The sequence below is a fragment of the Triturus cristatus genome, chromosome 6 (assembly GCF_964204655.1).
Source record: "Triturus cristatus chromosome 6, aTriCri1.1, whole genome shotgun sequence".
Classification (NCBI taxonomy): domain Eukaryota; kingdom Metazoa; phylum Chordata; class Amphibia; order Caudata; family Salamandridae; genus Triturus; species Triturus cristatus.
In genome coordinates, this window is record NC_140589.1 from 803,619,767 (window position 1) to 803,632,163 (window position 12,397).

Below are 12,397 nucleotides of genomic sequence, written 5' to 3' on the forward strand. Positions count from 1 at the left end.
TTTGGCTGTTTGTTAATCAAGCTTTTAGGACAATTTTTTCCTAAACTGTGCAAAACACCTTATCTTAATTCCCTTGGAAAAGCTCTCCCTCTCTAAAAACAATGTCTGAAGAAACAGAAAACGTGGATATAGTTGTGCAAAATCTGCACCTCTCAGATGAGGAGGAAGATGCAGATGCAATAAGCATTGCAGAAAATGTTAGAAATTCTGTTACCATAAAACTAGTTGCACACGGTCTAACATCCAGGGGTGGACCAGTAGCTTTCGTGATTGAGGCACACAAATCCTATAGAATAGAGGTATTATTTTCATGGGTTACATTCCCGGTTGCAAATGCAAGAACAAAAACATTTCATTTCTACACAGAAAGCAGAATGCCAATCGAATATTGTCCCTATGAGGACATTGAAGTTCCACTGACTTACCAGGAACATTTATTCTGATTTAAAGGCGCCCTCCCCATACAAGAAATAGAGTAAAACTCGGTCCGCTCGGAAGAGAAGGAGCGACATGGCCTGTATTAGCGGCTATTTTTCAAGTGCCACCTGGGCAAGGTGCTTTTTCCAAGGAGCACGCAACATCACAGTCATTGGATGAACATTCAATTACAATTAAAATAGGTGTGCATTCCATACTTCTAACATGTACACTGTATTAGCGGCCTACACACCACATCCTGACATTGAAACAATGCCAGGAGGAGACTTACTTATACTTCACAAAGAACTGATAAAAATTTACAGAGACATGACACAGTTCGTCATGTGGAGACTTACGGTCCAGCCAGCAATGGCAACAGCAAACACAAATACAGGTCAAAATACAGCAACTAAAATCACACCAAAAACTTTACACGCAGTAATGGGTAAAATGCCAGCAAAACGTGAACAAATACCATTCTGGGTCGCTCAAAAAAGAACACAGCTAGAAGCAGTATTCCCGAATACTAGCCCTTATGAAAAACACAGAATGCTGACAATCTGCTTGTCCATGGGGATGATACCACAGATAGAAAACTGTACCTCTTGGGGTACAGTTTTTGCTGCCATATATACCAGAACACATGGTATCCCGTCATTAGCAGTAATACTAGATGTATTAAGACAAATACAAAATGAGTACGGAGCAGAACCTGCTCTGAACTTAGGGATGAAATTACTAGGTAATTATGCTCAGATATCAGCTATAATATTAGCAAATATTAAAGGGGAAGCAGCATCAGTGGCAATCCGTCAACGCCTAAGGGAGTTCAGTCCTTTACAACAGGAGCATGAAATACCTAAAATATTTGAAACTGTGTATGCAGAGTTAGGCAGAGACAGTTTGGGTGGGAAAGCATTAAAACCACAACTGATGGGTAGTCCTATGAAGGACACCTTTAAGCAGGCACCTGCGTCTTCAAAAAGAAGTGGAACAATAACAAAAATCCGAACTATAAAGAAAACAGATCTCAATCCAGAGGTAAATCTCCTCCACAGAAGCCCTCCGAAAAGAGGTATAACCTTAGGAATAGGGAAAATATTAGGAAACCTGACAGGTATCGGGATACTGATACACGTTCCTCTCGTTCCTTTCAGGGTTTAATGAAAAACTCCAAGAGGGAAGAACGGTCAGACAGACAAGAAGAGCATACAAAGTGCAGAGAAATGCTGCACAGTCAAGACTATACTTCCAAAAAAGAAGATATAGCCAAACCAAAACCTCAGTTCAAAAAGAAGAAGGTTGCAGTTCTAAAGAGCAGACATGCCCAGAATTCTGAGGACTCAACTACTGAATGGGGAATGGGCTCTGATGATGCTAGACAGTGAGGCAGAAGTAACAATAACTCGCCAGACCCTGAATTTCTGATGACAGCGGACTTGAATGATTATCTCATGGTGGAAACACCTGATACAAGGGTAAGTGCCCCACATACTTTATACGAAATAAAACTCCAAATGGAGGGGGACAAGCCCAGGAAAGTTAAAGGTCTCTTTTGGGAGAACCTGATGTTTTGTTATGACATCCTATTAGCTGAACAAGATTGGCCGCCAGCATTTGTCATGGACTGCCCTAGGGGAGAAACAGTAATTTTACCAGCCTTTTCTGACCCTGTTTCCAAATATCTAAAATACAAATATGCATGGGAGTGGGTGGTAGCCCTAGCCCCAGCATTATATAAAAACCATGTTGGATGGGATGAGGATTCAACCCACCACATAATTCCATTAAAAAATACTCCCACAGATGCAGTATCCAATAAAGCAAGAAGCTAAAATACAGGTCAGGAAGATCTTAGATCAACTTGAATACCAAGGGATGATTGAAACTTGCACCTCTCAAATTAATAATCCTTTGTTTCCCTTGATGAAACCTGTAACTCATATTGTCTAGTTTTAGATTACAGACATCTAAACATTTGCACTAAGACATTTGCAGTACAAAATGCACACATTGCCGCACTAATGAATAACATTGTGCGGAAAAAATACAGAACAACACTAGATATCTCAAATTGATTATTTTGCCAAAATATAGAACCTGAAAGCAGGTATTTACTCCCCCAGGGGTATAAGAACAGCCCAGGGTTGCTTTCGGCCAGAGTAACTGAATTACTTCAAAATTTGGATGAAGAGGGATTGCCCTATGTGGATGATATTTATCTTGTGGATGATGACCTGGAAGAACACTTGAACAGAGTAAATACCATAATATTGGGGTTTGCCTCTGAAGGCTACAAATTTAAGTTAAAAAAAATACAAAGATAGCCCACCTCAATGTCTTTTTTCTGGGATATGAGCTTTCAAGTGAAGGGAAAGGCCTAGCAACTACCTTTTTAGAAAGGTGTGCACTGCTACAACCTCCGGAATCATTAAAAAATCTACAATCAATACTGGGATTTCTGAACTTTGGCAGAACATACATTTTGGATTACGCAGAAAGGGTTAACCCTTTCTATGATTTAATAAAACCTGACTTTTCAGTAAGACAATGGACACAAGAACACACAGAAATTCTTTGCTCTCTACAAGCTGATATGATAGCTTCAAAACACTTACAGACACACGGAAATGTACGCAACTTAGTGATCCGTATAGTTGCGGGTCAATCAAGATACACTTACCTTATGCGAAGTCCGCATCCGGAATTCGAACGGACGTTTCATTCCATTTCACCCGGCCGTGCTTTGAGGTGCCGGCTTATCTTTTTCCAGGTACCCACCAGCCACAGGACCTCCAACCCTGGTCCTAAGTGACACTCGATGTCCTCCTCCTTTGGCGGACACTTAATTGTTCTTCTAGTTCATTTCCTCTGCTGACATTTACCGACTCCACAGTGGGTGTCTGGCATATCCTTCCCCAGGCACCCTCCTACCACAGGACCTCACACCCGGGGTCCTCTGTGGCACCTGATTTCATTTGCAGTCGGCAGACCCGCATGAGTGCCTTAATTCTGCACCTACATACACCCTCCTTATTGCTACGTGGCCCTGAAGAGTCACGGGATACTTCCCGCTTGTGACAAAACACGTGTCGGCTGGTCCTTTCTTTGTTTTTCGCTTCATTAAAAATAACATTTTTAGCATTTCACTGGTGTCGACCGCTGATTTGCAAATACCAGACATTGCTACCAGAAGGAATTTTGTTATCCTCATTACATGTGCCCGGGACGTTTTCACTCAATTACCAGGGTGAGTTCCACGACCCACACATCCACGGGGGGACAGGGTAGTTCCTCCGACCTGGCAGCACCGTACTTACTCTCCTCTACTCACACATTACGCATATCTGCTAGAACGCCAATCTTCCTTTCTTACTAAAAACCCTACATCAATATATCAAATCACATTTGTACACAAATGCTGAGATGCATTTTGCATCAACAGAAAAGATTCTTACAGCAGTACAGACTGCTGTAGTGAGAGAAAGAGCACTGGTTATGGGAAAGCGAATAATTGTCCTAACCCCAGTACTGAACTCCGAGGCTGCTACAAAGGCTAGTGTTCCGAACGCTAAAGCCTTACCCCCGAGATGGATACAATGAGCTAATTATCTTACTACAACAGATGTAGAATACAGGTACAACCCAAGTCTAAAAACACAAGCATTCCTGCAATACAAACAAGAATATCCGCTCTCTAATGAAATAATGCCTCTAGATCAGTATGAATATATAATTTACACTGACGGATCTGCTCAGCCGGCCATTGGGAGTAAACAGCAATACAGCGCCACATGAGCAATCGTTAAAGGATGCATGCAGGATGGAAAGTTTCATCCGAGTTGCACAAAAACCCAGTCTCTAGGAGACTGCACGCTGCAGCTGGCAGATTTAAAAGCCCTGTTACTGGCACTGGTAAATACGGATCGAGAATTCCCCACACTAATCGTGTGTGATCTTTTACTGTGTACAGTCATACAATGAATACTTACACCACTGGGGACAAAATGGGTTCAAAGATGCAAAAGGTGGCAAAATTAAGCATGGAACGCTATGGGAAAAGGTAGAGTTGAAAAACGAACTACCAAGGGCTCATGTGATTCACACTGAGTCATCAACGTGATGGTATGCACGTTGAAAGGAATTCATTGGCTGACGAAGTTGCAAAGGGGGCTGTACACAAGGCTTCCGTAGCTGCAATAACTTGTTCATAAACGAGAATAGACGGGGAGATTATGGTTGCAATTTTTGCTACACACAATAAATCGGCACTACCAGAAAGATTTCCACTCAAGTACTCCTACAAGTTAGATGCCAAAAATTTTCTTTTTGCTCAAATTCCTGGAGTCGGGGACAGAGTAATTTCAAATATGGATCACAGGTTAGGGTTAATTCTAGCAGCACATGAGGGTTTAGGTTCTGCACATGCAGGAGTTACAGCGACTGTTTCCCTATGGAAATAACGCGACTGGTGGCCAGGATTAACAAAGCAGACTCAAGATTATGTCTTGAAATGCGACATCTGTCAGCAGATGAAAGGCTCCACCATAAAAGGTCCAGCGCAGACACCATTATTGATATCAGACAAACCACTTGTGTGTGTTTATTTGGACCACTGTGGCCCCTTACAAACAGATGGGGCTTACAAGTATATCATGGCTGCAGTGGATTCCTGCTCTACATTCCTATGGGTGTGGCCCTAGCGCACGGCTGGCGCTCGAACTGTTATAAAAGATTTGTGAGTCTTTATAGGGACATACGCAATTGGCACATTACATTCTGACCATGGCCCCGCATTTAGCTCTAGGGCTTACTAGAAAGCCATGGGAGGTTTGGGTGTAGCATTGCGGTACTCCACTCCCTACCATCCTGAGGGAAATACGGTTGTGGAGAGGAAAAATCGGGACTTAAACCAGTCTTTAACAGCTAGGGTATGAGGCTCGGGGGAGAGTAGGATAAAATATTTGTATGGAGTTCTACGAGCATTGAGTAATATGCCAAGAAGTTCTCTAGGGGGGCCTCCTTATGAGGTCCTATTTGGGACGAGAATGTGGGTACCAGGTCTGCATTGTGAAGGCACATGGCAGATGAAAAACCTTTTGACATCCAGAAACGCTTGGTTGTTTTACAGGGGCTAAATGAATCCAGGGCACTACAAAGCAATGTCCAGGTTAAGCAGACCGCTACTGGGGAAGTCAAGTCAGTCACAGCCAGACCTGTCTGGGTCCCTAAGGTTGGGGATCTGATCAGAGAGAAAATTGCGGACAAAAAAGAATTTGGACCATCATACAGAAAGCCTGTACCTGTCCTAGCCGTTGAAGGAACAAGAACTGTACTTCTGCCGCCTCTTGTCAGAAAAAAGGAGAAAAGATTTGTCTCAATCGACTTAATCAAACCACACTTTGTGGCCCATACTGAATAAAATGCCTTGTGGACTCCGGAGTACTGATGCCCTTCTACTATACCAGAAGTTCAAACAGAAAGACTCATCACTTTTGAAGAGTCCCCTGCACGGAATGATGGACAATGCAAAAATGACATGGAACTCGTTCCTCTTGAAACTGAAGTTCATAATCAGAATCACAACCAAAGTGAAAGACAAATTTCAATTCGACCAAACACAGATATCTACACAACATGCCTCAACAAGAACAAGCTACAGTTTCCAAAAGACCTGCAGAAATACCGAAAATTGATCGAACTGCATCTGGCTACTTCATAGACTTTGATACGTTTTCTTTGGATTCAAGTGAACCTGAAACGATGCCAGCCCAAAAAACACACAACCAGCAAATAAAAAAAATTCTGAACTTTCTTAAAAAGACTTTCCTGGTATCACCTTGGATAGAACTCTGGGTAATTACAGGGATACTTTTCTTTCTTTTTTGGTTAGGCTTAGTAACTGTCTTTATTATGCTTATACATGGAACTTACCTTCGACAAAGCTCTGCAGCTCAAAAATGTAATCTAATTCTGAAACCTCACCTATCATCACATAGTGAACAGAGACTTGTCATCAGTGAACATTACAACAGGACCTAAACCTGATGCTATAGTGTGGGACAAGGTTGATTATGATACATTTGGACTGAACTTTTAAAAATTCCACATTTACTTAAAATATCATTGAGTGATATCATTACCTCCAGTACATTTTCAATCAATCAATCAATCAATCATGGAATTTGTAAAGCGCGCTACTCACCCGAAGGGTCTCAAGGCGCTGGGGGGGAACCACTACTGCTCGAAGAGCCAGGTCTTGAGTTGTTTCCTGAAGGCAAGATGGTTCTGGGTCAGTCGTAGGGGGGTGGGGAGGGAGTTCCAAGTCTTGGCCGCCAGGTAGGAGAAGGATCTTCCTCCGGCGGTGGTCTTGCAAATGCGTGGGACGGTGGCGAGGGCAAGGCTGGCGGAGCGGCACTGGCAGGTGGGCGTGTGGAAAGTGAGGCGGTTGTTGAGGTAAGTGGGTCCCATGCCGTGGAGAGCCTTGTGTGCGTGGGTGAGGAGTCTGAACGTGACCCTCTTGCTGATGGGGAGCCAGTGCAGGTCTTTCAACTGGGGGGAGATGTGGCTGAAGCGGGGGGTGTCCAGGATAAGTTGTGCCGAGGCGTTCTGTATGCGCTGGAGTCTTTTCTGTAGTTTGGCTGTGGTTCCAGCATAGAGGGTGTTTCCGTAGTCCAGACGGCTGATGACGAGGGCCTGGGTGACTGACTTCCTGGTGTTGGTGGGGATCCACCGGAAGATCTTTCGGAGCATGCGCAGGGTGTTGAAGCAGGATGGCGAGATGGCGTTGACTTGCTTGGTCATCGTGAGGGAGGAGTCCAGGATGAAGCCCAGGTTGCTAGCATGGTCCGTTGGTTTGGGTGCGGAGCCCAGGGCCAGGGGCCACCAGGAGTCGTCCCAGGCGGAGGGGGATGATCCCAGGATGAGAACTTCCGTCTTATCTGAGTTCAGTTGCAGCCGGCTGTGCTTCATCCATTCCGCGACGTCTCTCATTCCTTCCTGGAGGTTGGTTCTGGCGGTGGCGGGGTCGGTGGTGAGGGAGAGGATCAGCTGGGTGTCATCGGCATAGGAGATGATGTTGAGGTTGTGTTGGCGTGCGATGGCTGCGAGGGGGCTCATGTAGACATTGAAGAGGGTGGGGCTGAGAGAAGATCCTTGCGGTACGCCGCAGATAACTTCGGTGGCTGTGGACCGGAACGGGGGGAGGCAGACTCTCTGTGTTCTGCCGGCGAGGAACGAGATGATCCATTCCAAGGCCTTACCTTGGATTCCGATGTTGCTGAGGCGCTGTATTAGGGTGCGGTGGCAAACGGTGTCGGAGGCTGCTGAGAGGTCCAGGTAGATGAGGGCCGCCGTCTCCCCTTTGTCGAGCAGGGACCTGATGTCGTCGGTGGCTGCTATGAGGGCGGTCTCGCTGCTGTGGTTTGCTCGGAAGCCGGACTGCGAGGGGTCGAGGGATCCGTTGGTCTCGAGGAAGGCGGAGAGTTGCTTGTTGACGGTCTTCTCAATGACCTTGGCCAGAAAAGGGAGGAGAGAGATGGGGCGGAAGTTCTTGAGGTCCGTGGGGTCCGCGGTGGGTTTCTTCAGGAGGGCGCTGAGCTCGGCGTGTTTCCACCTCTCCGGGAAGGTGGCGACTGCGAAGGAGCTGTTGATGATGTCCCGGAGTTGGGGTGCGATGATGGAGTCGGCTTTGTTGAAGATGTGGTGTGGGCAGGGGTCTGTTGGTGAGCCGGAGTGGATGGTGTTCATCATGTGGGTGATGTCTTCGGTGCTGACCGTGGTCCAGGTGCGGAGGGTGGTGGTGGGGGGCGCCTGGTCGGTGGTAGGGTGCGTGGTCTGTGCGCCGAAGCTGTTGTGTATGTCTGCGATCTTACGGTGGAAGAATGAGGCGAGTGAGTCGCAGAAGTCCTGCGAGGGTGTGATGTCGTTGTTGCAGGCGCTGGGGATGGAGAGCTCTTTGACGATGCTGAAGAGTTCCTTACGGTTGTGGGAGTTGTTGTCCAAGCGTTCTTTGAATGCGGTCCTTTTGGTGGTACGGATCAGCTGGTGGTATTTGCGGGTGGCGTTCTTGAGGGCTGTCACATTTTCAGATGATTGGTATTATGAAACTATAAATAATATGTTGTCTGATTTAGAAAAATCTGCTGCCTTTTCTAATAGTGAAATGTTGGAAGACACATCAGATTTTGAAACTATTTAGAGCATGCCTCATTCCTCATGAAATCATGTTTTTGAATGACACTGGTGCAACAAACGTCCTGTCTTGGAATAGCCAAGAACAAAGACTTGAATACACCTCTGATGCCCACACCATCACTCACCGAGGGTAACATAACATCACAAGAAGGGATTACTTTAGATGAGATCATGCAATGCAATAGATCAGACCCTGATTGAAAGGGATGGTTGATTTGGCCCACCGACACCAATAGATGCCAGGAAAGATTTATGGGTAAAACCAAAGGGTTTAATATCCACAGGCCAGATCAACGCTATTTACAAAGAAAACATCCTGGGGCAGTGACATCATAGAGTTGGGAAGTTATGCCTCGATTGGCTAAAAACCTCGACACTGTCACCAGTTAAACAACACTTATCCTTACTTACAATGGATGTGGATCTACGGGATTTTTTATTAGGTCCTAGAAAGCCACGTCAGAAATGTTTCTATTATGCTGTCTATAAGATTTGGAAAATATCACAACAAGAGGCCCCAGAGAGTTTACGAGAAATAGATTGTATAAACCTAGAGAAAGCTCTAGCAGTGGTTGACAATGGTTTAACTACACTAACATCCAGAATATATTCACTGGGCAACAGTGTATCTTCTGCAATAGATATATTAGAACAGGATTTGTCCATATTACAACACGGGCAATCACAATTGCGTTTTATCATATTGTAAGGATGGACACTGCAATCTTTGCGCGCAGGCTATGTGCCTTGGCGTTTCATCAACAGTACATCTCTGTTTTCTTCATACAATCTAACAGAAAAACAGATAGAAGTGGCAAAACAGGGAGCAAAATATACAATGCTGCATATTGAAAAACTGACTAGATGAGCCTTTACAGTTGCAGAATCACAGTCCACAGAATGGTTAATTCAAGGCCGTATAACTTTACCGGTCGCTACTTTTCAATTTCAATAATGCCTTTAAGAAAAGCAGGCAGGCAGATATGAAGAAATGGGTAGGGAATTCATCAAGGAATCTTGGGAATTATCGTACAGATTTTGATGCCGGAGTGGGGATAGAGAAGTGTTTTTGAGCGGTACAAACAGGTAGTATTGGCTCCTCCTCTGACACCAAGGCCTTGGATGGTGCACAGGCTGCCCCAGCATCAGCTGTGGACAGTACGAAAGATCATCTGTGCTCAATTGACATAACCTGTAAGGTGTTACCGGGACCGTTGTCTGCGGAGGCAGGCAACGATAATGTTGCGTCTACCAGCCAGGACACATAAACATTTTTCTCATTTGGCCCGTCGTGTGCTGAGAGAAATTTGACTTTTTGAAAAACAAACTAAAATTGGAACTCCAAAACAAAATTGACATTCTTTTTGGGCATGCATGGCTTTCAAATGCTTGTAGTAGTTCGACCTATACCTATACCTATGGCTTGAGTGACAATTTCCTTTTAAACCTTTTTTAAAGATGTTTTAGAAGCTTTTAATTATTTTTAGCATCCAGCATCTAGACAAACTAGTACTACGTTTAAAATTTAACTATGTCGTACATTTGGAAGAGGAGTGGATGCTATATTCCATATAGGTACCCCGATATACCCCGATATAGGCCCAGGTAACTTCATAACCCTTCACCTATATTCTTCCCTACATTACACTTATAACGGTTTACAGGGACTGACCTTTTACCTAGATACGACACTGCATTCAGAACACAGGTTTTTCCCTAGTTCAAAATCTTATTACATTATGCATGAGGATTCTTGGAAGCGCAGCAGGACTACCCTCTCCTGTATAATATCTATGCATAAAGTTCATGTCCGACATCATCCTAAGTCTGACATAGTAATACAGTGAGGTAGGACCCCTGGGGAGACCTGTGGGTATATATACATCACATCTTGCTAAGATAGACAGAGGAGACCAGGACTTTCCGACCAACACACTGACCAGAGAATCTGAAGTTCCTGCATGCAGGCTCCTGCTCGCAGTGGTCTAACATCCCATGCAAGGCATCCAATGTGAGACAAGGAAGGGGTCCCACAGTCTCTCACTTCAGGTAATGGGGCTGAGTTTATCCTAGAGGGATTCTGGGCTTAACACCTACACACATGCTAGGTACACTTAGGTACATCTAGTTAGGTATGCATTGTAGGAGTACGCATCTTTTTATTGTCATGTATTTTATATAATCATATGTATTCATGATTATTGTAAGATGGTAGAGCTTTACCATCATTTACATTCATAGTGCTTCTAATCCTGTATATATGCTACTGTCTAATGGTTTTTGCAGCTCATCTATTTTACACCAGAATAACAACTGTTCAATAAATACTTATTGAAAATATCCAGCCTGTTTATTCTGTGTATCACTCTAAGAAAGACTAAGTGAGCACGAGTGACTGAGCGAAAAGTAGTACACTGTTTCCACGATCCTGAGGGATCGGGGTTGTCATGTTCAATGGTTGCCAAGAACTATTCTCTCCTTGGTAAGTGGAGAGTCTAGTGGCACTGTGAGCTAGCTGATGCAAAAGGTCAACATACCCAGTGGGGGTGTTCAGAATCAGTCTGACACCAATCCTACAGTGTATGCTGACCGAACGCACAGATCCTCAATCAATCAATCAAAGAAATTTATAGAGCGCACTACCTACCCGTAGGGTCTCGAGGCGCTTGGGGGGGGGGGGGTGCCGCTACTGCTCGAACAGCCAGGTCTTGAGCTTCTTCCTGAAGGAGAGGTGGTCTTGGGTCAGGCGCAGGTCGGCCGGGAGGGAGTTCCAGGTCTTGGCGGCCAGGTAGGAGAAGGACCTTCCTCCAGCAGTGGTTCTGCGGATGCGTGGGACGGTGGCGAGGGCGTGGCTGGCGGATCGGAGGTGGCGTTTGGGAGCGTAGAAGTTGATTCGGTTGTTGAGGTAGCTCGGGCCTTGGTCGTGGAGAGCTTTGTGTGCGTGGGTAAGGAGGCGGAAGGTGATTCTCTTGTTGACCGGGAGCCAGTGCAGGTCTCTTAGATGTCCGGAGATGTGGCTGTGACGTGGGATGTCGAGGATGAGACTGGCTGAGGCGTTCTGGATGCGCTGGAGTCTCTTCTGGATCTTGGCGGTGGTTCCGGCGTAGAGTGCGTTGCCGTAGTCCAGTCGGCTGGTGACGAGGGCCTGGGTGACGGTCTTCCTGGTCTCTGTGGGGATCCACCAGAAGATCTTCCGAAGCATGCGCAGGATGTTGAAGCACGATGAGGAGACGGCGTTGACTTGCCTGGTCATGGAGAGGGAGGAGTCCAGGATGAAACCCAGGTTGCGTGCGTGGTCTGTCGGTTTGGGTGCGGTGCCCAGGGCGGGGGGCCACCAGGAGTCGTCCCAGGCGGAGGGCGAGGAGCCCAGGATGAGGACCTCCGTATTATCTGAGTTCAGCTTCAGGCGGCTCGTCGTCATCCACTCGGCTACCTCTCTCATCCCTTCGTGCAGGTTGGCTCTGGCGGCGGCGGGGTCGTCGTTGGTCAGGGAGAGGATCAGCTGGGTGTCGTCGGCGTAGGAGATTATATTGAGGTTGTGTTGGCGTGCGATGGCCGCGAGAGGGCTCATGTAGACGTTGAAGAGAGTCGGGCACAGTGAGGATCCCTGAGGGACGCCGCAGATGACTTCGGTGGCCTCTGACTTGTACGGTGGTAGGCGGACTCTTTGTGTTCTTCCGTCGAGAAAGGAGACGATCCATTCCAGCGCCTTCTCCTGGATTCCGACATTGCTGAGGCGCTGTACTAGGGTGCTGTGGCAGACCGTGTCGAAAGCCGCGGA